Source organism: Equus asinus, chromosome 12 (genome assembly GCF_041296235.1).
Source record: "Equus asinus isolate D_3611 breed Donkey chromosome 12, EquAss-T2T_v2, whole genome shotgun sequence".
NCBI lineage: Eukaryota > Metazoa > Chordata > Mammalia > Perissodactyla > Equidae > Equus > Equus asinus.
In genome coordinates, this window is record NC_091801.1 from 41,381,130 (window position 1) to 41,406,913 (window position 25,784).

The 25,784-nt window shown below is 39.9% G+C and overlaps 1 protein-coding gene across 8 annotated transcripts in view; it reads right to left on the minus strand.

Moving 5' to 3' along the window:
• Positions 1–25,784, minus strand: part of LOC123275652 (ligand-dependent nuclear receptor corepressor-like protein) — a 67,035-nt gene that overhangs the window by 29,784 nt on the left and 11,467 nt on the right. For 4 of the 8 annotated variants that reach the window (XR_011493262.1, XR_011493264.1, XR_011493261.1 and 1 more), the window contains exons 2-3: positions 3,492–3,565; positions 1,643–1,711 (exon numbers count right to left, since the gene is read on the minus strand). The exons of 1 other annotated variant lie outside the window; for it this stretch is intronic. The gene's annotated coding sequence lies outside the window, so the exon portion shown is untranslated. The remainder of the gene's footprint in view (positions 1–1,642; positions 1,712–3,491; positions 3,566–25,784) is intronic. 3 more of the 8 variants (XR_011493260.1, XR_011493263.1, XR_011493259.1) reach the window with 1 other exon arrangement.

The following is a 25,784-nucleotide window of genomic DNA, read 5'->3' on the forward strand; positions in this document are numbered from 1 at the left end:
TGAATTGTACACTTGTAATGGGTGAGTGGTATGGTATGTAAATTATATCTCAATAAAGCTGTTTTTTTTACCCTTAATAAAAAGATATAAAGAACATAACTAGCTTTATGCCTACTAAGGAAAGTGATTTCCACTTCAGGCCTAGATGACTTTATGGGTGAATTCTACTAAACATTTTTTTTCAAACTTTACAGAAGTATAATTGACAATAAAAATTGCATGTACTTAAGGTGTACAACGCAAACAGTTGATATACATATACATTGTGAAATGATTATTACAGTCAAGTTAACTAACACATCCATCATAGTTACTTTTTTGTTGTGTGTGGTGAGAACACTTCAGATCTACTGTCTTGGGGCTGGCCCAGTGGCATAGCAGTTAAGTTTGCGTGATCTGCTTTAGCGGCCCAGGGTTCACCGGTTCGGATCCTGGGCACGGACATGGGAACCACTTATCAAGCCATGCTGTGGCAGGCGTCCCACATGTAAAGTAGAGGAAGATGGGCACATATGTTAGCTAAGGGCCAATCTTCCTCAGCAAAAAGAGGAAGATTGGTGGCAGATGCTAGCTCAGAGCTAATCTTCCTCAAACAAAACTACTCTCTTAAAAAATTTCAAGTATACAATACAGTATTATTAACTATAATCACTATGCTGTACAATAGGACCCAAAGGTTATTTGTCTTATAACTACAAGTTTGTACCCCTTGACAAGCATTTCCCTATTTCCCCCCCACGTTCTTCCAAACATCCCAGAAGGGAGTATACCAGTTCTACGCAAAATCTTCCAGACTTTTAAAGAGGAAGGAATACCGTCCAACTCACTTTATGAAGCCAACATTATCCTGATACCAAAACCAGATAAAGACATTACAAGAAAAAAGAACTATAAACCAATATCCCTCATGAAAATAGATGGAAAAATTCTGCACAATTTTTGAACAAACAACTTATCATGAATTGAGTGAAAAAACAAAATATACCATGACCAAGTGGGGTTTAACCCAGGAATGCAAAGTTGACTTAATGTTAAAGTCAATTAATATAGTTTACCATATTAACAAACTAAAGAAAAAATAATCATTTTAATATATATATAAAAACATTCGATGCACAAAGATTCATTCAGTACAATAACTCTCAGCCAACAAGGAATAAAAGGGAATTCTTTCCACCTGATAACGAGTATCTACAAAAACCCTACAGTTGACCTTATATTTCAGGATGCACGACTGAATGCTTTTACCCTAAGATCTGGAATGAAGCAACAATGTTTACCTACCACTTCTATTGGATGTCCTAGACAGTACCGTAAGGCAAAAGAAAAAATCAAACATGCAGATTGGAAAAGAAGTAAAACTGTCTTTATTTTCAAGTGCATAATTGTCTAAGAAAACCCTAAGGAATCTACAAATAAAAGCTACTAGAACTTTTAAGTGAGTATAGCAAGATTGCAGATATGAGGTCAATATGCAAAAATTAGTTACGTTTCTATGTCTAGCAATAAATGGTCAAACTGAAATTTAAAGTACCATTTTCAATAACGTAAACATGGATTTTCTAGGAATAAATTTGATAAAAGATATTCAGGACTATACACTGAGAAGTGTAAAACATTGCTGACAGAAATCCAAGATTACCTTAATACATGGAGAGAGATACTGGTTCATGGATCGGAAGACTCAGTTGTCATTTTTCCTCAAATTGACCTGTAGATTTGAGAGAATCTCAATGAAAATCTCAATAGGTTCTTTTGAAGAAATAAATTAGTCAACCCTAAAATTAATATGGAACTACAAAGGATATAGAATAGCCAAACAACTTGGAAATAGAAGAGCAAAGTAGAAGGACTAAAACTACTTGATTCCAAGCTTATCATAAAGAGACAGTAATCCAGACAACGTGGTATTGGAATAGTCACAGGCCAGTGGAACACCATAGAGAGTTCAGAAGTAGACTCACAAATTTATGGACAATAGATTTTTAAAATAACAGTTTTATTAAGATATAATTCACATACAATACAATTCACGCATTTTAAATGTACGATTAAATGGTTTTTCGTATATTCAGAGAGTTGCGCAACCATCATTACTATTTAATTTTAGAAAATTTAGGTCACCCACAAAAGAAACCCTGTATCAATTAGCAGTCACTCCCCATTTCCTCCTGAATCCTCCTTCCCTGGCCCTAGGCAGCCACCAATCTACTTTCTGTTTCAATGGACTCGCCTATTCTAGACATTTCACATAAATGGTATCATACAATATGTGGTCTTTTGTGACTGGATTCTTTACTTAGTTGAATGCTTTCAATGTTGTAGCATGTATCATTTCTTTTCCTTGCTTAGTAATATTTCATTGTACGGATATACCACCTTTTGGTTATTTATTCATGAGTTGATGGACATTTGCTTCCCCTTTGGGGCTTTTACAAATCATTCTGCTATGAGCATTTGTTTACAAGTTTTTGCGAGGACATACGTTTTCAGTTATCTTGGTTATATACTTGGGAGTGAAATTGCTGGGTAACTTTATGTTTAACCTTTTGAAGAACTGCCAGACTTTGGAAAATATCCCAAGCAGCTGCACTATTTTACATTCCCAACAGCATGAATGTTCCAATTTCTCTACACCCTAGCCAACACTTACCTGTCTTTTGTGATTATGGCCATCCAAGCAGATGTGAAGTGGTATCTCATTTGGTTTTAATTTGCATTTCCCTATTAGTTAATTATGTTGAGTATGTTTTCATGTGTTTATTGGCCATTTGTATATCTTCTTTGGAGAAATGTCTATTCAAATCTGAGAAACCATTGCCTAATCCAAGGTCACAAAGACTTAAATCTACGTAGTCTTGTAAGAGTTTATAGGTTTAGCTCTTACGTTTAGCTCTTTGATCCATTTGAGTAAATTTTTGTATATGGTATGAGATAGCTGTACAACTTCATTCTTTTTATGTGGCTATCCTGTGGACAAATGATTTTTGACAAAGAAGCCAAGAGAATTCAAAGAGGAAATGATCATCTTTTCAATAAATGGTGATAGGAAATTGGAGAGCCATACGCAAAAAAAGGTCTTAATCGTTGTTTCACACCATATGGAAATATTAGTTCAAAATGGATCATAATAAGTGTCTAAATATAAGAGCCAAAATTATAAATTTTCTAGAAGAAAATATAGGAGAAAATCTTAGTGATGTTGGGTTAAGCAAAAATTTCTTAAATAAAGCATAAACTAAAATAAAAGGCATAAACTATAAAAGAAAAGTCAATAAATTTGACTTCATGAAAATTAAAAATTTTTGTTCCTTAAAAGACACATAAGAAAATAGACGATCCAGCCACAGATTGAGAGAAAGTGTTTTCAAAACATCTATCTGACAAAGTAACTCTATCTAGAATAGACATAAACTTCTTACAACTCAATAATAATAAGACAATCCAGTTTATCACATGGGCAAAAGATTTGATCAGATGTTTAAACTAACCATTTTGGAAAACATTTTGGCAGGTTCTTAAACAGTCAAGACTTCACCTTCCAGTTGATTCAGTAGTCCCACTCCTAGAGAAATGTGAACATACATGCACATGAAAACTTGTACAAGATTCTTTATAGCAGCTTTATCTGTAATAGCCCCAAACCGGAAACAACTCAAAAGCCCATCAGCGGGGGAACAGATAAACAAATTGTGTTATATCTATATAATGGGTGCTACTTAGCAATAAAAGAAATGACAACTGATACAACAACATGGATGAATCTCTAAACAGTGATGCTGAGAGAAAGAAGTGTTAGAAAATGCAAACAAATCTACTGTGACAAAATAATCAGAGGTTTCCTGGGGATGGGGCACAGAGGGAAGAGACAGGGATAGACTACAAAGGAGCAAGAGAAGTTTTGTGTGTGATGGATATGTTCCTTATTTTGATTGTGGTTATAGTTTGAGTAGTATATAATAAAACAAAACTTATCAAATTGTACACTTTAGGTATGTGCAGTTCATTGTACATCACATATCTTAATAAAACATCGGAAAGAAACAATATATGGTACTTTAACGTCTTTTCACATATAAATGAATTTATCTGTTTTCTTGTTGATGAGTGTCTAGGTTGTTCTCAGTTTTCAATTTAGGAAGAGCGCTGCAGTTAATATTCTTATATGTCTCTCTGTGTACGTACATGTGAGGGTTTCCAAAGTAGGCCCCCAGAGTAGAGTTGCTGGGTCATAGCTATGCACATCTGCCACTTTACTGGATCTTCCCAAATTGTTCTTCAGGGTCATTCCCTTTTATACCACACACCATTAGCAGTGTACGCAATTTAACCTTGTTCCACTCTTTCCAATATCATGGATCTAAAGTAATAAATTGTTTTAATTTGTACTTCTTTAATTATTAGAAAAGTTGGGCACTTCCTTGTAAATGCTAGTCATTTGAATTTCTGGATACTGACTAAAATTTGGTGGGAGGAATAATGGAGGAACCACCTGAATTTTCTCCCAAATGTAGCCAATTACTTTAATATCATTTGCTGAAAAATTATCATTTTCCACTGATTTGAAATGCCACCTCTAATATGTACTTATTTCTCCCGTGTGCTTTTTTTTTTTTCTGGAGTTTTAATTCTGTTCTAGAAATAAATCTGAGTAACTAAGGGCATTCAGTAAATGACCTGATCTGCTTATCCTTTCCTACATTGGTAATTTACTCTTGTAATTTTTGTAATTCTAGACGATGTTGATGAGGAGGAAAAAAATTCTTTCCTTTACTTTCTCAGATTCAATAACTGGGGTCTTGCAAATTGAACTGACAAAAGACAGATTAACAGGAGAAAAAGGTTTATTTCACATGTATATGGTGGAGGGGCCTCAGAAATGACATGAAAATCCTAAAGAGGCAGTCAGACTGTTACCATTTTAACAAAGGGAAATAAATTTGTGAAGAAACGACAAGACAAAGGAAAAGAGGTTTGAGCTTCTAAGGGTGGTAAATTGTGAGGAGGTAAATATAGGGGGAAACTAAGGAAAGATAAAGGTTATTTATTAAAATTTGTTTGTGCAGGCTCATGTTGGTGCCGATTTTCTGTCTTCTTCATAGCCATAAAACTCCCTTAGGAGAAGAGATTTATGGCAGCCCTCAGTTTTTAGAAGTTTCTGCTCTTAGTCAGAGAAAGAATCTCCAAGAAGGCTTCTTTCTGTATCTGTTGATTCTCAATGGCCTTAACTCAAAATAATCCATATGGCATATTTTGGGTGGTGCATTCTAATCCCCTTCAATAAACTGCCAATTACTCTATTTCTTTTTTAACATTCCTGGATACTCCTACATGTTTATGAATTTTAGAATTAGTTTTTCAGATTAAAAGAATTTCCAGAACGAAAAGAAACAACTGGGTTCAAGCAGAACAAGAATTCATAACCTGGGACTGAATAAGCTGAGAAGGATAGTTATAATTTTTACGACTTCTTGTTTGAAACATTTCTGGTTCTTTAGTGTTTTGCTTTTCCAGATTTAAGGAAACTTTTTCTCTTAAGCTACCTATGATTTACAATTGGTAAAGTATACCTTTGTAAACAAAGAGGAAACATTTACTTTTTCTCCCTGTATGATCCCTCCAGAATTTAGAAACTCAAGTGTTCTTTTCATGGCAATACAGTAAGTTACTTGCATAATTTCAAGAAGAATCTGTTCTCCTTCTAACAGGGTACAATTGAAAACATTGGCTATGTTACCAAGGCTTTGACTGGAATGTCATAGTTGAGAGAGATATGCATAGATTCAGACATGACCAGACAGCTGTAAGGAACTGCTTGAAACTTGGCTTGGCTTCCTGGCCTCAGAGGCTTTGAAAGAGTCAAATCTGAGATTCCTTATAAAAAGTTCCAGCAAAGCAGTCTTAAAAGAGCTTATGTGGTCAATCACCATTCTTGCTACACTCATGTAAATAATCAGGCCAAGTTTAATACAAACAAATTAGTTTTACTCTGATTATCTTTGGTAAAAATTGGGGTAATTGTAGAGAGAAAAATTATGTTTGCACCTTTGTAGATATTTAGATTCTAACCCTGTTAATCGTCTTTGAGGTTTTGTTATATACCTGTAAACTGAACTGGATCCTAAATTCTTCTAATTTTCTCAAATATCTGGCTACCACTCTCCAACCTAATGTTTCCTATTTCCTCCCATCCTTCTGATTTGGAATCACTGAGACCAAAGACTGTCCTTGAATCTCCTTGGGAAGGACTATACTAGGTCTTCCTCCCGACCCAGATGGCAGCCAAACCTCCAGGACTTAAACCTTGGCTACACATCTCACAGTGGAAGAAAGCTCCTCCTGACCTCTGGTCCTTTACAAACACTGAAGACCTCTGAATCAAACTGACGAGCAGGAGAAGCAGCTGACATTGACGTAGACTGCTTCCACCCAAGACACCAGATCAAGATTTCCCATTGTAACTGAACATGAAACACTGTCTTCCTCTCTTTCTTTCCTTTACTCTGGCATTGGCCTGGCAAGATAATGCCACCATCATATCTCCCAAGCCATTACTAAGGGAGAGCAACCTTTCAGACAGCTGGATTCATCATCAAAAACTCCAATCTGTTCATGATGCTGGAACCCATGAACAATGCCACCTGAGCAGTAATGGTTTATGCCCCAACAGGATTTAATTTCATCGGTGGTGGTGATCATTCTCCTTGGACCTATAAATGCTTAGATGGCTAACACATAACTGGGCAATGCCCCTTAGGTTATCTAACTGTGCCACTCAACTGTTCTCAAATAGGCTAAGACACTTCATTGGTCAACTCCCCTAATCATCCAATTCGAAAAGACCTGCCAGGAGGCCTTCATGATTCAGGATGTGCTTCTTTTGGCAGGTCCCTACTTCCTTTGTTAGGAGTGAGTACAAATGAGGCTGTGATCAGAAATCCCTCCTTAACTCTTGAAAGTATTGCAGAATTCGCTGCTAAAGCAATAGCTGCCCAATGAAAATCTCTAGACTCTCAGCTCAAAGTAGTTCTTGATAATATGACAGCCCTTGATCATTTGTTAGCTGAGCAAGGATGTGTCTGTGCTGTGGCCACCACCCGCTGCACCTGGATTAACACTTCTGGGGAAGCTGAAATTTAGCTACATAAAATCACTGAGTACGCCACTTGGCTTAAAAAGGTGACTCCTTCAACAGAGTATTTCTTTCACTTATTGGATTTTGATTGGTTTGGGTCTTGGGGACCATGGCTCTGAAGTGCACTCCAGACATGGGAATGATCCTACCAGTAACACTCATAGTAATCTCCCTGATGCACTGCATTCTCTCAAAAGCTTTAAATGCGTGTTTGCAGCTGCTAACCATCAAGCAAATGAATGTGAAGTCGTGACCTGTGAATACCACAGGATTCAGCAGAAAACCTCATCATGACCTGTGACTATAACACGGAGAAACAGTAAAAGCTGCGAGACCAACAGAGCGGTAGCTGAGAGTGGCACTAATGCCTTAAATTTTGATCACATCTTTCAAGTTATGCTAAGAGTCTCATGCAAAGGGGGAGAACTGTTAAAAAAGAAAAAACAGGAACAAAATGGTGTCACTTGTGCTAAGTCCCACATCAATAAATCAAGACTTAATTGCACTTTCAGTCTCTCACAGGAATGTGACCTTTAACTAGTCAATCTGGAATTACCTGGTCGGCATGAGTGAGTAATCTGCCTCATAGATCCCCACACTACTCTTCCCCAAAGGAAGGTGATCTTGCCCGAATCTGCTCTTTGCTAGAAACTTCCTTTATTCTGTCCCTTCTGCCCATAACAGCCTTCCACTTTGCATAGCTCCTTGGACCTCCCTTCTATTTGCTAGCTGGGATGCTGCTCAATTCATGAATTGTTGAATAGAGCCAATTCGATCTTCAAATTTACTCAGTTGGCTTTTGCTTTAAACACCTTAGCATAATCATCCTCTGAAAATAATGCTAATTTTGTCGTTTCTCTATTACTATATTTCTTTCTTTCTCTTATCTGGGGGACAAAGAGATTAATTAGAACACTAAGGTTCCTTAGAGGATGTAAGACTTCGGTGAATCTTGCAGGAATAGCAGCATTTGGACTGGCGAAGAGGGGAGGATGACAGAAATATAGCCACGCATTGCTCAATGATGGGGATACATTCTGAGAAATGTGTTAGGCAGTTTCACCATTGAGCGTACTTACACAATTCATCATAGAGTGTACTCACACAAACCTAGATGGTATAGACTACTACACACCTAGGCTATATGGTACTAATCTTACGGGACCCACCCTCCTATATGCCCTCCGTCCTTGACCCAAACGCTGTTATGCTGTGCATGTCTCTAGATAAAATTGAGCTGTCCTACTCCCAACTAACGGAAGTCAGTTGATAGAACCGCTTGGTGGCACCTGGAACTCTACATATTACATCACAGAAAAACTCAGACTAGTAGTGTCTTGGAACATGTTTTGTTCATAGTAAGTGCGAAAATAAAGGAAAACCTCTTTTAAAATGGAGTCATGAAACCCTGAAGGGGGACCTCTCACGTACATACCACTCACTGCTGCCTGCTTAACTGGCAGGAAGATGGACGATAAGAAGTATTTTAACGAGGCCTATTTGTATAAAATTCTCTCAGTCCCAACTTCTTATCCGTGATGATAAGAATGTAACTTTTCTGCTGGTGCAACAGAGGACATCTTCACCTAGGAATTTCATCTCCTGCTTTTAAGAAAAGGAAGGAAGATCCGTCCCTGCCGCAGCGACAACGCATTGTCACAACCTTACACTCTTGTTCTTCTCCCATGAACTTTTATTCTAAATAACCCTCCTTAATTTCCTCCTAACACCTAATAAAAACTAACTTTCCCCAGGTCTCTTCCAACTTGCCTATGGTTCACCATAGTTTGCACGTCCAGAATTGCAATTCCTCGGCTATTCCCAAATAAACTCATTTTTTGAGCTTGCCCCCCAGACAGCTTCATATAGGTTGACATAAGAGCTAAAGATAGTTTTAGTCTCTATTAACATCACAACCAAATACTTAAATCACAACCAAGTACTTAAAAGCCTGACATAATTGTAGACTCATAAGTGAAATGTCACATTATCATTTTCAATAAATCAGCATCAATTTAACATTTTTGAGAGCCCCCCAAATTCTCAGCACTCAAATCCAAGACAACAAAGATAAAAAACAGTACGACTGCATTCTGGTTATCAAATGAATTAAAGTGGAGTGTGTGTGTGTGTGTGTGTGTGTGTTTTAAAGCCTTTTGTTCACCAGCTTCTTTCTCTATCTTACACTGTACTCCCTAAGGACTGTGTCTATCATTTAACTTTCTCCACTGAACGATAAACTTCGGAAGGTCTGGCCATTTTGGTTCTACGGGTTTCTATTTCTTGCACTTTCCCAGATCCTACCATGTATTTAATATGCATTGACCCACCTGTGCAGAAAAGGGACCGTCTACTCTCATGCTTAAATCAGTACTATGTCACTATCCATCGATCAATAAGTTGTGCATTCTCGGTGACAACTGAATGTTTTCTCTTTCAGCTGAAGTTTAAAGGAGGAGGGGAGTCGACTCCAAAACTGCACACTGGTGTAGCCCCAAACGGAAATACAGCGAAAGCTCGACCGACCTCTCCCAGCGCAAACGAGTCCACCCCAGCTTCAGGAAACAAAGGAGTATGTGGGGTTGCGGATGACTGGCTTTGGGGCTCATTCTTTTCACTATCGCGCCCCAGGAGCAGAAGGCAAGCCCAGGCTCCAGGGACCACGCAGTCCCGCTGGGGCTGAGAGCGTCTCCCCCAGGGTGTCCCGGACGCCCGGCAGGAAAGAGCGCCGCCGGGCCGCCGACACCTGTGCGCGCGCCCGGTGGGGCGGGCCGGGAGCCCTGTCTCCCTTCTGCCTGCGACGCGCGTTGTAGGTCGAGCCGGTGTATGTGCGGTAATAACATGTCTGCCCCGCTTCCCGCCATCATCCCCGCCGCCCGGAAGGCCACTGCTGCGGTGAGTGGCGGCAGCCGGGGCTCGGAGGGGACCCTCGGCCCGCTGCTCACCACTGCCCCTTCGCGCAGGGTCGGCGTCGCTGACCGCCTGGCGGCCGGTGGGTGGGTTCCCTCCGCCGGGTCCGGGGTGGGCTGGGTGGGGTGGGGTGGTCGGTGTCAGGAGGGCGCCGGGGCTGCGGCCGGGCCGGAGGATCAGCGCGCCCGCCCCCGTCAGCCCCGAGCCCTCTGCATTGCGGAGCGAGTGCGGCCCTGGTCCCCCGGGACCCCGCCGCCGGCCCCAGCTTGTAGGGACCGGCGTTAGCGGCCAGGCACCCTAACTCGAGGTGGCTCCGCTGCTCGTTTCTCTCTTCTTTGTGGGTGAGGGAAGTCTGAAGTCCTCAAGAAAATGACTTTATTTTCTTACCTTGCACTCGTGTCCTGAATTAAGGAAGTTTGAAGATTGGCAACTTATGACATCACAGGGTGCTGTTTTTTAGAAAACCGTGTACGAGGAGCTCAAATGTCTTTTTAACCCCGGAAGCTCCTTTTTGTGATGGAAAAAGTCTACAGTTTACATGAGACTTGCATGGTTTGACTTGAAACAAACTATTTTTCCTAGAATGTTGTTTGCACTTAAGAATGTCTAACTGGGACCTCTTTAAGTGCTAAAGCCGCACATTAATTATCTTCGGAACTACAGTGAGAGAAAGTAAGTATTTTTCCCACTGAAGAGAGCTCTATGGAGTCTGATTTGCTGAAGGTAGTGTTCTGAAATTCTGGCATCCAGAATTGACCAACGCTAGTGTGTATCGATTCTGTGTGGGTTTATTTGGGCATTGTTTATTAATTTTTTCTCTTGTAGGTGATTTTCCTTCATGGATTGGGAGATACAGGGTAGGTACCATTATTTTTAATAACAGTAATGAAATGGGGTCATGCAACTCTACTTACATGATCAAAGGTTTAATGTTAATGAACTCTAGGATTGTATGAAAAAAGATTGCTAGTGATATTTCTTACAGTCCAGTAATATGATAGAATCTTTTCTTTTTTAAAAACCTCCAGAATTTCCTCTCATCATCGTGAATTCGTCATTTTTCAACTCCTGTTTCTGGAACGTATTAAAATTGCAAACTCCTCCTTGAGTTGCTGTGGGCATTGGATACCAGAGATGGGTGGAATGTTTGTAGAGAGTGTGCAACTGAGAGCTTTCCGGAGGAGTTAAAATTTCAGGGCAAGTTGAGGAGAACAACTGGTTGATTTTGATAAGAGCAATAATCGCAATGTGAGGTACACGGCATTCTGAATGAAAGCTTAATTATGCCCTTAAGAGAAAAAATCAGTTCAAGGGTAGGGGAGGCAACTCAAAGATTTATTTGGCAGTTTATCAAACAGATTTTGTTGTGCTAACTTGAGATGTACAATTTATCTTTCAGTCACGCTGTTCCTATATTGTGAAGTGTGTGTTTTTAATTTAAATTGTGATTATCTGTTTGAAACTTAGGTAAAACTGTAACAAAATTGCAGAATTAGAGGAAAACTGAAGAGAAACAAATTTTGAGTAGGTGGTCAAATAAACTATTAAATAAACTATTAAATCTTCTTTATAAGGGTGTGTTGGGCTAGATTAATTCTTCAAAGTGATTCCTGATATTCTTTTATGCCCTTTAAGTAGAGGTACATGACAACGCGGAAAAGATTGTAGGACTCTTTCTGGCAATGAGGTAGTCCTATGAAAATGACAGACGTATATTTTACTATTTATTTTCCTGAACAGGTTTAGAGAAGCTCTCTTTTATAATCAAACCCTTCTTGATACTGAGAGCCGGGGAGGAACTTGCTACCCTGTCACTTGCCCAATAAAGAGAGCTTCTAGGCCTGAAGAATCAGTCCAAGAAAAAAAACTTCAGTGTAGAAAGGTTCTCTGTGGGCGCCCATTTTGACATATTCTGTAGACTGAAGTTAAGAGTGAAAATGAACAATGTGAGATTAAAAATACCAAGAGCATCCAGGACATCTTGACCGAGAATTAAGTTTACATAAAAGATTAGCTGGCCAGCCCCATGGCCGATTGGTTAAGTTCATGTGCTCCGCTCCGGTGACTCAGGGTTCACCGGTTCCGATCCTGGGCGCAGACCTGCACGCTGCTCATCAAGCCATTCTGTGGCAGCATCCCACGTGGAAGAACTAGAATGACTTACAACAATTCAGGCGTGAGGAGGGGAGAAGTCCTAAGGCTCTGACATTCGTACCGTGTCCCTGGTTCCATTCTAAGCTAGGAAATGCTAACTTTTATGAGGTTCATGTAGAAGAGTGAGCTTCGGGTCTTTTCTCTCAAAATTCTATGACGAGACTAACCAAAGGTGGGAATTCTAATGAGGGAACTTGGCTGAACTTTAGGCTTTGAACACTGAATCTAGGATATCGCTGAGAGTGTAAGTACATGAAGTGGATTAAGTGACGGAGTGATGGCCATAGTGAAGATTTACTGGGCTCCGAAATAGGAGAGAAATCACTGAACATGAGGCTCAACTTCTGTCCTATCTACGCAAAGCCCATTAAGGGAAGATCAATTTTAGAAAATGTTAAAGAACAACCAGGTTTGAATTTAGTACCAATACTGAATACTCATTGATTTTAAAGAAAAATATATATGCATATGCTATAATGCTAGTACCCCATTTTAAATAGAAAAATTACCATACATGACTCACCTTCTCTTCACTGAAAGAGAAATTACTAATCTTAAAAATGAAATTGTCTAATTGCTATTATATTTACATTTCTCTACATTTTATCGGTGCCAAAACATTTAAAATATATCCTTCTAGAAAATAAATATACTACAGAAGATAAAACTAGTTGAAAACACAACCATGTAATGTTTTAAGGCACTGCATTCCATTAGACAGAACCCAAAGTGAACTGAGTACAAAGACACAATGTGAAGTTTATACGTGAGACTCTTCCCTTCTCTCCGATTTTGGACTCCAGTGTTAATCTACATGAAGTCAGCTCCCTAGCTACACAAAACATAACTTCTCAGGATTTATTTGAATTGTTATAAGCAGGTAATTAAGTAAACTAAAAGAAGTCTAACTGAAAATTCAATGTGCAAGTAAGCCGAGATACACTTGATAAGGATTCCATATGCTAATGGCCTTGGTGCCACGCCAGCTCTTTCCTCTGAAGTTCTCAGATTTCATCAATCTTTGTGGACTGGCAGCTCAGCAGCTCCCTCACCTTCACTGAGCCACAAACACGTCTGGGCCATCTGTGTCCTGAAGACAGGGGAGGACATATCAGCATTTCCCCTTCCCCAGGAATTCAGTTGACATTCTTTAGTAAAATACACAAAAGAACAGATTGCGCTTCATCTATAGGGCAATTTCACATTTCGCAAAGCTGTATGGTGCACAAATCTCATCCATACACATCTGAGGTCGTCAATTCATCATCTCATTATATCAAGAAAGAACAAACATTCAACAAATATATATTGAGTGCCTAGCATATGAAAGGAAGTACACTGATATGAACCCATTCTTTGCCCTCACTAGGCTCATATTCTATTAGGAGCCATGTGACATATACGCAAAGGAATTCACACAAGGCCAAACAGGATCACGTGTGTGATACACACCAAGATCTATAGCAGTATAATGAGCAAGAGATCCTACTCCCAAGTAGAATAGCTGGCTAAAATAGTAGAAATGTTATTTCAGCTAAACCTTGAAGAAACTAAAACCGTTTTTATCTTTTGTTGAGGAAGCAGATAGGAAGAGTTAAACATCTCAAGTAGAAGGAAGGGATTAAGCAAAGCCAAAAACACACACAGTGAGTGTGCAAGGCTGTGAGCAGTCCAGACAGCGACAGCACTGGCTGTCTACTGCACAGCAACTTAAAACAAAGGCAAATGACCAGCCCGGACCAGATCACAGAAGGCTCTGACTTCAAAGCTGGGATTTATCCAGTAGCGTCAGTGGGGAGTCACCAAAACACAGCACCGCTTTAGGAAGGTTAATTTTTCAGTACACAGGACATAGTATAGGTCGAGAAAGCCTCGAGACAGAAAAAGTACATTCTAATAGTTTAACTGATAAAGCCCAGAACTAGAATGATGTCAGTAAGCGGGAGTGCAAGGTGATGTAAAAAGTATCTTAAAGTGATCTAGAAAAGTATCTTATAGTGATCTACAGGAGATGAAACAGAAATGAGGAAATTTATGCAAATATAAATTAAAAAGAAAAATCTTCATCAGAAAGCTTATTCGAACAAGTACCTTGTAACCAACGGAGACAGGGGATGGGGTCTTTCTTAAAGAAGAATTCAAAAATCACCCAATTGGGACAGTTTAAGGGCTCATTTTTCTGGAGACAGATTTCGTTTACTCATTCAACAAACACTTATTGCAAGCCTACTGTGTACCAGAAAGCATCGTTAATTCCCTCAAGAACAAAGCAAACAACAGAACAAGCAGGGGATTCACTGTTGGCCCTTAAGAAAGGCATCATCTCTGTCCTCTCTGAAAGAACTGGGACTTGTTCCACTGGAGAAAGAAAATGAGCCTCGAATTTCTTCCCATAGTCAGGTTTCAAGACTCACAAGACATAGCAGGTGTTCAGACTACAATAATGAGATACGTTATTCCCAAATCTTAAAGCACATGCTGCCTATGCAAATTCAACAACATCCAACTCCACAAAGATTTTCAAATATGCAATTCCACTTAGACTATCAACTCTTATCCAAATTCTCAACTAGCTGTTCCTTGACTAAAAAGTTACATGTAACTTGATCTTCAGTGTTACCCATAAAAAATTATTAGCCCAGCAAGAAACTCCCAAAAGAAAGTCCCCGCTCTGACTGAAACAGTCTCTGCTATGGTTTAAAAAGAAGAAAAAAAAAACACACTTGCAAGAAAGAAATCGAAACACTCCAATACTCTTTAAGAACAAGAACAAAACAAATCACTAGCAGCCTTCTGATGACACCTGGTGGCCGCTTCTCACAGGAAGTTTCTTTCAGCATTTTAAAGAAATTATTCCAGGAAACGTTAACTTCTCAACCACTTCACATGCTATCTTGACTATGGGCAGCACACGTGAAGTCTCTCCCCTCATTTCCCTCCTTTTTGTTCCAGTTTTCACTTATTTTGTTCCAGTCTTCACTTCTCTTTTCATCTCTTCTCTCTTTTCTAACCAGTAGACATTAAGGCAGCTTGAGCTTGCTTTCTGTCTCTTTCTCACACCCTCTCTCACTCACACACACACACTCACACACACACCCTCACACACACACACACACTCACAGACATCCTCTCTCACTGGTACAAGGCCACCCACACAGGAAACCACCTTCTCCCTGCCTCCATCCCACGCCATCTCACCCTTCACCCCTCCTAGACTTACCCAAATTAGTGGTGCAAGCAGTGTGCAGTTAGCACGTGTTGGCACCAGGCCCATGGTAAAGTCACAACAGGGGATAGTGTGCAGCATGGCTGGCGTGCACACACGTGCATTTATAAAAGCTCCCAATGCTCTTTTGCCCTTTCCCTTTGAGGAGCTCAAAAAAGGACGAACTCCAGAAGTTGTGGAGATCCTACAGCACAGTCTCCTCCTGGAAGGGCAAGGTAGGACAGGTAAGACTTCCTACAGGCCTACTGCGAGCTGAGCAAGACAGGAATAAACGGAAATTAGCGGACTGCTCAGATCTCTTTCTTAATCTACCATTTTCAATTGGACCTTTTATCGAAAGTATATGTCTTATACGATTACCTGATTTAATAAAGTACCACCAAGTCCATATATAGTCTGTTCAGGAGAAAACTGTAGTATTCGTTGTCGTTACAAAACACCATGTGCATAACCTAAGGGTAACCAAAGGGAGCTGTGCTTTATGTAATCCTCCTCTCACCACACTCTCCCATCAGAAACATCACTTTGTAACAGAGACCACAAAATAAAGTATCTGATCCTACAAAGAAAAAAATCACTCTTCTATGAAAATGCTAACGGTCACAAGTTGAATAACTTCTTCCGTGACAAAAGAGTAAAATTTAACACCCTAAAAACCATTTATTGGTAACATCAGAAGCAATTTTACCACAAGTGGATGTGTAACATAGTTGTTTATTCACAATGGGATCAGCTCCTGAACACTCGGGTCCAGCCAAACCCACCTCCTCAAGGTGCCAGGGACAGGCTGCATTGCATTCCTGAGGGTAAGTCTGTTAACTCTACCTTCCCCCACTAGGAAAATGCCTGTGGCGATTCAGAATGAGTCCACAAATTCTCTGACACTCCCTTCAAAAGGTGGAGCCTAATTCCCTCCCCTTGGTGTGGGCTGGCCTTGGTGACCAAGTGCTTGCAAGGGACAGAAAACAGTAGCAGTGAGGGTTTTCGGCTCTGGAGACACAGTCACAGAGGTGCCGGTATCCTGCTTGCCCCCTCTCTTGATCACTCCGCCCAGGGAAGTGGGGGACCTGTCGCAAGAACACTTCTGCAGCCTGTGCACATGGAGGCCCAGGGGGCAAGGAACCGAAGCCTCCTACCAAGAGCCAAAGAGGAACTGGGGCCTCCTGCCAACAGCCATGGGAGTGAGCTGCCTGCAGAGCAGCTCCTCCAGCCCCAGGCAAGCCTTCAGATGATTGCAGCCCCTACAAAATCCTGACTGCAGCCACAACCAACTGGGTAATGAGCCTACTCCACACCCTGACCCACAGAAACTGGGGGATAATAAATGCTTATTTGCTTTAAGCCACTAAGTTCTGACATAATGTGTTACACATCGGTAGATAACTAATATAATGCCCTCTCTCTCCTTTGCACCTTGGCAAGAGTAGATAGAGCTCAAGTTCACCCCTCGTTTGTATATATTTTACATAGATTTCCTTTCCTATACCCTCCAACCTTTAACAAGAATGTTCTATACTATCACAATAGTATTAAGGGACACGGGAGGAGGTCCATGAAGTATACTGGTTGAAGAGAAGAATTCCCATCAAACTTCTGAAAGATTTCAAAACTTAATAAACTGACATTTACATTTATGCCTCTCCCACTACCAAAACCAGACTTGACATGGCTTACAATGAAAAACTGGGATACTAAAATCAAGAATTATTAAAGAGCTAACTAACAAAGACATGAGGTAGAGAGTTTCAAATTTAGATTTGTATGGAATAAAAGAAATGTCTTCATGTTTCCTGAAAAACCTCATTTTGGATGAAGGCATTCATTCTTATTGGCCCCTAGAATCATTTATAGCAAACAACTTGCCTCAAAGATAACAGTAGCCATGAGTTCCTGTCCAGCTAAGCTCAGAAATGTTAGCAACCTCTATTTCTACTCTTCCCCAAACCTGAGGGGGCAGCCCATGCAGTAAACACCTATACAGCCACATGCCACTGGGGCTGAATGAGTCACACTCCTTTTGGCCACACAGAATACAAAACTTCCTCACCCTCACCTAGCAGGAGGCATTCAAACTTCGGAGATGTAGGGGCCTCTGGTCACAGGACTCACATCTGATTAAGTTCCACCTCCAAAGCATCTCACATGCCATGTCTAGCCTACTTCTAAAAATAACCTTCCCCAGCCAGAGTCCAAGGACAAACCGAAGACAAGCTAGAACTATGTGCTCTTAAGCCCAAATGGTCAGAGTAAATAAAACTATCGACAGAGAGAAAAAAATTCACACTCAAGTCAGAATAGAATACTGTTCCTATTCCAGGGGATCCTCATGTTCTGTTTCAAATACCTAATTTGATTTTGCCTGCAAGTTAAAAATTAGAATATTTGTTTAGTGCTCAAGTTACAGCTAAAACAATCATTAAAAAGCCATACTAATAGGGATCAAGCCATGGTGACTGTAACAGAATAAACAGACCTCACCCCTTTCATTATCAAAGAGTCTCCCCTTCCCAACACTACTCGTGAGGATGTAGTTAACAGCAACATAACGTGACAAGTCATGGGACAAAAATAAACTGTAACATTAGCCCAGTTTTCTTACTAGGCCGTTTCTTTTATTAAAATGGTCCTACACTTCAAGTACTATTTTCCAAATACATTAAATTGATCCAGTAATAAAGTCAATTTTATGGCGATCTTAACCACCTCTGACAAAGCTATCTTGTGTAGTAGGAAAGATTTTACACAAAAAGTTAAAATTCAATATATCTCCTTTCAAAATGTATTTTTAAAATTAATGCTTTGTTAATATTTCCATCTAATTGTTTTGATTTTTTTTAAAAGGAAGAAAATTCTTATTGGAACAGGAAAACAGCATAAAAAAAGGAAAATTCTATGAGTAAAACAGAAAATGAAAAAATTTCAATGCCATTAAAAGCAGACACACACGATCATTCGTGTCGTATGCCATTTGAAAAGGTTGTTTTATTATCAATGGAACTAATCACAATGAAACCATCTCTTACAACTAAAGACATTATAACGAATTTTCTTCACAGCTACAGAGAGACGAGATTTGCTGTTTCACATCAAATAGAACAGGCTACATAAATTCTTCTTCCTATTTATTGTAAAATATAATTTCATCTATAAAATCAGTCATGAAATATTAAAACTGAAACAACAGACTTTATATCCTTTTCTTAATTTAGTTTAAACGGTCTATTCGCTAAAAAAGGGGGGAGGTTTGCAATCACACACATCTCTAGATTCTTTCACCATCTCAGCAGGTTCTCTCTACAAACGTTATGCCATTCATTCGAGAATGCTATCATTTTTCTGTAACTTTCCTGATCCCCTTTTCCTTAGTTTTCACCTAGCAAAACTGCATTTCCATTTTCAAGTTTTCCCTCTAAATTCTCCTTCTGAATTCCATTTTGCTGCTTTTCACTAAAGCTCTGTCAGTGTCTCTCACATCTCACTGTCAATTAATTGTTATAAGTGAGAAAAGGGCAAAAAATCTCCAAAGTTTAAATGATTGTTCTTTGACTATTTTAACATACTCCTGTTTTAACTGATCTAACACAAATTACAAAATTAACTCATCTGAAGTTCTATCACTTTTCCTTTATTTACCTTGCCTGCTTTTACTATCCTGCCTGCTGGTATAGGGTGTTAATGATTCAAATCCTAAAAAATGGGTAAAGGAAGTCAGGAGCAAAAACAGGACTATATATGAAGTTAGACTCTTCAAAAGGAAAACCAAAAAGACTAAGTTTCAATGTGCTCAATGTCTATAGTGTATAAGACTCATCTACAAAGTTCTGGAACACCTGAAATAAGCAACTTGCTTTTCAACTTTAAACACAGATGTTTTAGAACAAATTTAAAGTATTAATTTATACACCAAGGGACAAACTTACCAAAATGACGGAAGAAGTTAGCATTTAAATTATATATAAATCCAATGGTTTAGGCAAATTCTAGAACTTTAAAACCATTTGAGAGGGGAGAGAAGAAGCACGTGGGTACTTCCTCAGCTACCAAGGATCGCCAGGGCACCCCTCCAACAAAGTACTCTTTCCTGCTGACACTGATAGGAAATGTCCCCAGGACAACATCTTACATACTCTCAAGTGAACAAAAAGATATGGGCAAATAAAAGGAGAAGAGGAGGAAAATGCGAAAAACTTCCCTACTGGAATTCTTTCCTCAATACCTGAAATTTAAGTCAGTAATCTAACAACGCTTCCCCGGGCCGTTCAAGCCTCATTATCTTCTTCACCCTCGGATCACGGGATTATCAAATTCTTTCTCTACCACAAGTATCAGTATTTTCCAAGATTTTTTTACCCTAATTTCACGTTCATTAGCACTTCCTTAGGCCCATTCCTCACTAACTTTAGAAGCACATCCTGCTTAACACTGTTCAAAAATTATTTAAATACACTGTTTTCGTTGTCCCTCAGTCACAAACAAATGTAGATATTAATCAAACAGAATACTAATCTGTGATAGGAAAAAGCTGTAACCAAAGCCCTGTTAGACACAGTACGTCCGCTAGTTTCCTGTGACTGCATCTATTTCTATTAGAATTTTATGGATTAAGCACTGAAGATCCTAAAAAATAATATTCATTATGTGAACAGTATTTCCCAAGTATGACAGAAATATCACTAGTGGCGTTTCAAATAAAGTTATCTACCACATGTTGGGATTTTTAAATAAGTATGTATTATTCAAATAGATATTAGGAAAAAGTAACACACCAACCTATGACTCCACATGTATTACTTCTTATGACAATGCTAAGTTTTCAAAAAAAAAAAGTGAGAAAGGGGCCGGCCCTGTGGTGTAGTGGTTAAGTTCGGCACACTCCACTTCAGTGGCCCAGGTTCGTGGGTTCGGGTCCCAGGTGCAGACCTACACCACTCATCGGCCATGCTGTGGCAGCATCCCACATGCAAAATAGAGGAAGACTGGCACAGATGTTAGCTCAGGGAGAATCTTCCTCAAGCAAAAAAAGGAAGCTTGGCAACAGACGTTACCAAACAAACAGAACAACAAACAAAAAACAAGAGTGAGATAAAATGCTGTGGTATAAAACACAGCAGAAACGATGAAGGAGTAGGGAAATGACTTAAGTTTGGAAAATGCCACATCATACACACCTTATACATTTGCTAACTTTTCAATTATGTAAATTCTAGGAAATCAATAAAAACTAATAATTCTTAGCCCTAAGATCATTATTAAACAAGAGTGCTCTGAAGATCAGTCTCTCCTCCACTGCTGGCAACCTTCACAGTTGGCATCACAAATCCTCATTCACCAGTTTTCACATGAGTAGTAGCCTCCTTCAGATTACACCTCTAAGAAAGTACTGCAGCCTAATAAAATGTCCCAACTCTGTCACATCACACGTCTACATTCTGAGGAATAGATAACAGAATTATACACGTGGAGAAGGAAAACTGCAGAATACTAATTTTCTACATACTCAGAACCTGCCTTTCCTTTGAGATTTGGATACAGTGGCTAGAATCCATCTAACAAGAAGATAATGCCCTAATACCATACTGGTATAAAAAGTGCACTGACAACTGGCCAAAGCACAACAGAAGTCTCTCTCTCGCTCTGGTAAACTTCCACGGCAGGTGTTCCTGGTCAGCAGGCGGTCTGTTCCAGGCCGACTCAGGGATCCTGGCTCCTTCCATCTTGCAGCTCTGCCCTGGAGCTTCCTCGTTCCCTGCATTCAGCTGACTGAAGAAAGCAAGCCTGGAAGCAGCAGACTCTTGGTAAAATATCATCGAGACGTGCTCTGAGACAATTCTTCTCCAGGTCCCAACCAGCTCTGCTTCCATCTGCTGACCTTTGACTTTCAGCATCTGGTCAGACATAACTAACAGTAGTCTTGCAATCTTGACTCAAAAGCAGTGCTGGGACCCAGGGCAGACCGCCCCCAAAGTATGCTACAATGGCACACTGATTATTTTGACTTAGTTATTTGAGAAGCAGCTGATGCAAAAATTGCATTTTGACCCTTTCCATTTCCCCCTGAAAGCAGCAAACGAATCTCCCATGTGAAAAACAGCTTCCTCACGAGGCTGACCCAATGGCATAAGGGTTAAGTTGGCGTGCTCTGCTTCGGCGGCCCAGGGTTTGCAGGTCTGGATCCCGGGGCGGACCTAGCACCGCTCATCAAGCCACACTGTAGCATCATCCCACATAAAACAGAGGAAGGTTGGCACAGATGATAGCTCAGGAACAATCCTCCTCAAGCAAAAAGGGTGGGGCTGGGAGGGGGTGGAATTCAAGGCGGAGAGGCCTGTATAAACACACCTTGTTACTTTTTTACTAATTTACCACCATAAGTCCAAACTCTGCTTAGATTGCTTACTAATGAAGCACCCAAACCTAAGTATCTTTGTCCTGTCAAATCCTCACAAATTTAGTGTTTCTGTGTGTAAAAAGTATAAAAGCTGCCTGCTTTGGTCACTTCTGAGCGTTAATTTTATGATCTCCCACGTGTACGCATTACATTCGAGTTTTCTCTTTAATCTGTCTTGTGTTAATTTTACTATGAGGCCAGCCACAAGAACTCAAGAGGAATAAGGGGGAAATTTCCCCCTCCCGGACAGGGGCATCTACCACTTCCACTCATACCTGCTTCGCTGCAAGGGAATCTGAAAAGTGAAACCTGGAGCTGTAGAACTGTATCTTATGGAAGGACAGAACTGATTTAGATGGACAGCTAGCCATCTCTGCCACATACCAATGCCCAAAAATTATCATATCGCTTGTCACTCTACCATTAATGAAGGCTTTTCGAGACCTTCGACAACCTTTTCTGAGAAATGCAACTGTCCCTGGAAGAGCATGCCTGGACTTACTACCTCCACGTCTGTAACACAAGGGAACCACAGCCAATACCAATCATTTATCAATTTAGCTAATCAGCCAAACATGAATCCCTTGGTCCCACCCATGGAGAGATCCTGATTAAGAGAGTCTGGGGTAAGGACAAGGATCTGTAGTTTCAGAGAGCTCCCTGAGTGATTCTGATGAGCCAGATTTGGGACCCCCTGGAGTAAAGTCCCTTCTAACTTCAAAAAAAAATAATATAAACCTAACATATATTTACTAGACAGAGACCTTAAGTGTGGAGAAGAGGGGAAAAAAGGAGAAGAAAGGTGAATCAGGAAGGAGAGTAAACAAACTGCACTCAATAGGGATGTCACACAGGGATTCCAAAACAATCTCTCATGCAAAATGACTCTGAGGAATGTCACTTTTAGCAAACACTGCCTCCACCTCCCACCCTGAAATCCTAGGGTGTTAAACACCACCCATATGGAAAACCAGATTACAGACCCTGAAGATTCTTAATGAAAACCATTTGGTCTCATTTTTTGAAAGACTATAATTCCTACTACCTCTCCTCGAATGATCTAAATTGTCTAAGCTATTTTTAAAAGTAGATTACCACCTTAGTTTAAATTCTAATGGTTTTATAGTTATATGAACTTCTATAACTGTGATTTCTCATTCTAGAATAATTGATCCAATAATACGCATCAAATTCTGGTCCGGAATCCACGATCAGCAGAAATCACAAGTGAATTACACACTTTGAAAGAAGTGGTTTGTTGCTTGCTCTAGGTTTAAAACACAAAGTTTCCATTATCCTTAGTAACTGACAAGCATGCTGGGCTTTGGCTACATTTGATGATTACACTGCTATTATTCCAAAGGCATCAAACAATAAATATCTTTTTCCTATTAGGCTTCCTATTACCTTACTTGTTTTTATTTAAAACTTTTTGTGTTTTTGTTTAAAGGGGGGAAAAAGCATATAAGAGAAAATAAAAGAGAAATAGGAACATGCAACACATTGAAAAGCACTGGCAATTAAGACTGAGATTGTCCAGCTTCAGCAAAATGCATCTGAAACCAGAAGAGCTGAAGTACTTAAAATTTGTTTCAAGAAGCCTATGTTCGGATCTCCAACAAGCACTACGTGTGTCTCAAATGCAGACATCCCTGTTATGGAAGGACTCTCCTGGCTGTCAGCTTAGTGAGGGGCTGACTCTGCTGCAAAGTATGACATTACACAATTACAAATGCTTGACAGTTCATGTGGTTTAGACAATTTGAGCACTCTGAATTGAATACCAAACAAAAACAGCAGTGCTATTTGGTTTCATATAATTTGACTTATGGCTTCTGGAACATCTTTTAATTTTTTCCGTATTTGTTAATTTTAAGGAGTGACTGTCATACTACGGTGGCTTAAAATAAAGTTTACAATATAACCAATGTTTATCTAAGAAATAGTCCTCATAATATGAGATAATTATGATACAAAAAAATTATCAAAGGCTAGAAAACAATAGGCAAAGGGAGAGTCCCCCAAAGTGCCCTTTTTAGCAACCAATTGCCTAGGCAAAGAAGTAAGATTTCCCAAATCCTATGGTGTGATCTTACCAATTTCTAATGAACTGGAAGGTGCAATCCTTAAAACTAAAAACAAAATGCAATTACTTTTCTGCTTTAGGGACTCAGCATCTGCTAGAATGACCATCATATACGCTGGTTTAGAAACAAACCTACTAAGATAAAGAAAGCAACTTCAAAAATGCGGGTATATACAGCCTTCCCTCTCCACAGTCTTCCACACTCCCATTCCTATTTTGACTTTTCCTTTTTGTCTCGAAACTCCAACGCTCTCAGGCATAACACTCTTGTCTGGCTGTCCTCTCCCTCTGACCAGGTCTGACAGAGTGTTTAGGAGTCAGACAGCCTCTACCGTTTTCACCTCTGTATCCACACACCTTTCCTCCCCTAGGAAACAGGAGGAGTCGTGGTACCAACCCCCATATGCTCACTGTGAGGCTCAATCCTCAGTTAACTGAGGATAAACTCAGTACGTAATGTCCTTAGACCAGTGTTTGGCACCTGGCAAGTGCTCAGCAAGTATTAACCATCATCATCATCAAAAACAATCTTCTGTTTGATATCCCTACTGCTGAAAGGACTTTCAGACCATAATGCTGCAAGAACATATCTTCCCCACCATCACCCCACCAGATCTTTTTCATACAAACTGAATAGTCCCTGTGTAGACAGACTTCGCAAAAAGAAAAGACATAAGTGTATGTTTTTTAAAAATTTGGCAGGTACAAAAAATAATTTGAATATGTGCGAGGCACTAAGCATAACATAACAAAACCCTGAGTACAGATCACAGTTTAAGAAAATTAAATTCAGGGGGCCAGCCCCATGACCAAGCAGTTAAAATTCTGCACACTCAGCTTCAGGAGCCTGGGTTCACAGGTTCGCGTCCCAGATACAAACCTACTCCACTCATCAGCAATGCTGTGGAGGCATCCCACACACAAAACAGAGGGAGACAGGCACCAGATGTTAGCTCGAGACGAGTCTTCCCCACCAAAAAAAAAAAAAAAAAAAAATTAAATTCCTAATCTTTCAGTTCCGTTTCGGGATCCCTATCACCTTCTCTCTTCTAATAGAGCTACCCACTAATTTGAATGTGTTTGTAATTAATCTGTTTCATTACTTTGCCATATCTGTATTCCTAACAGTATGGACTTTTGCTTTACATGTTTCAAAACTTTAAAAAAGGAAAAACACTATGTGCATTCTTCTGGAAGTAGCTTTTTTTCCTCAATATGATATTCCTGACAATAATCCTCAGTGGTGCAGGTGGCTAAAATCCATTCAGTTGCACTCCTATAGGAATACAATTTATCCATTCTCCTCTGATGGACACTGCTTCCAGTTTTTGCCTTTTACAAACAGTGCAACTGTGAGCATTCTTGTCATGTCCTCAGGCACTCACATACATGCGTTTCTCTGGGGCAGCAGTTTGCCAATTTTAGCATGCATTAAACCACCTGAACGGCTTGTTAAGACTGAAAGCTGGCTCATCCCCAAAGCTTCTGATTCAATAGGTCTAGGGTGGAGCCCCCAATTCTGCATTTATAGTAAGTTCCTGTGAGATGCTGAAAACACAATTTAGAAGCACTGCTCCAGGATAAAGACCCAGGAGTAGAATCACTGGGTCAAAGTGTACATCCATCTTTAACTTTACTAGGTAATCCCAAAGTTATGGTACCAATTTGCAATCCCACCAGTTGTGTGTAAGCATTCCAGTTATTTCCGACCTTCCTAAACAGCAGACATTGTCAGATTTTTACACTGTTGCCAACCCAATGTTATGAAACTATACACCACGTTGGTCCTAAACTGCCTTTCCCTCATTACTAATGAAGTCGAGAATCTCTGCATGCAGGTTTCCTCTTCTGTGAGATGCCTACTTGGGTCATAGGCCCATTTTTC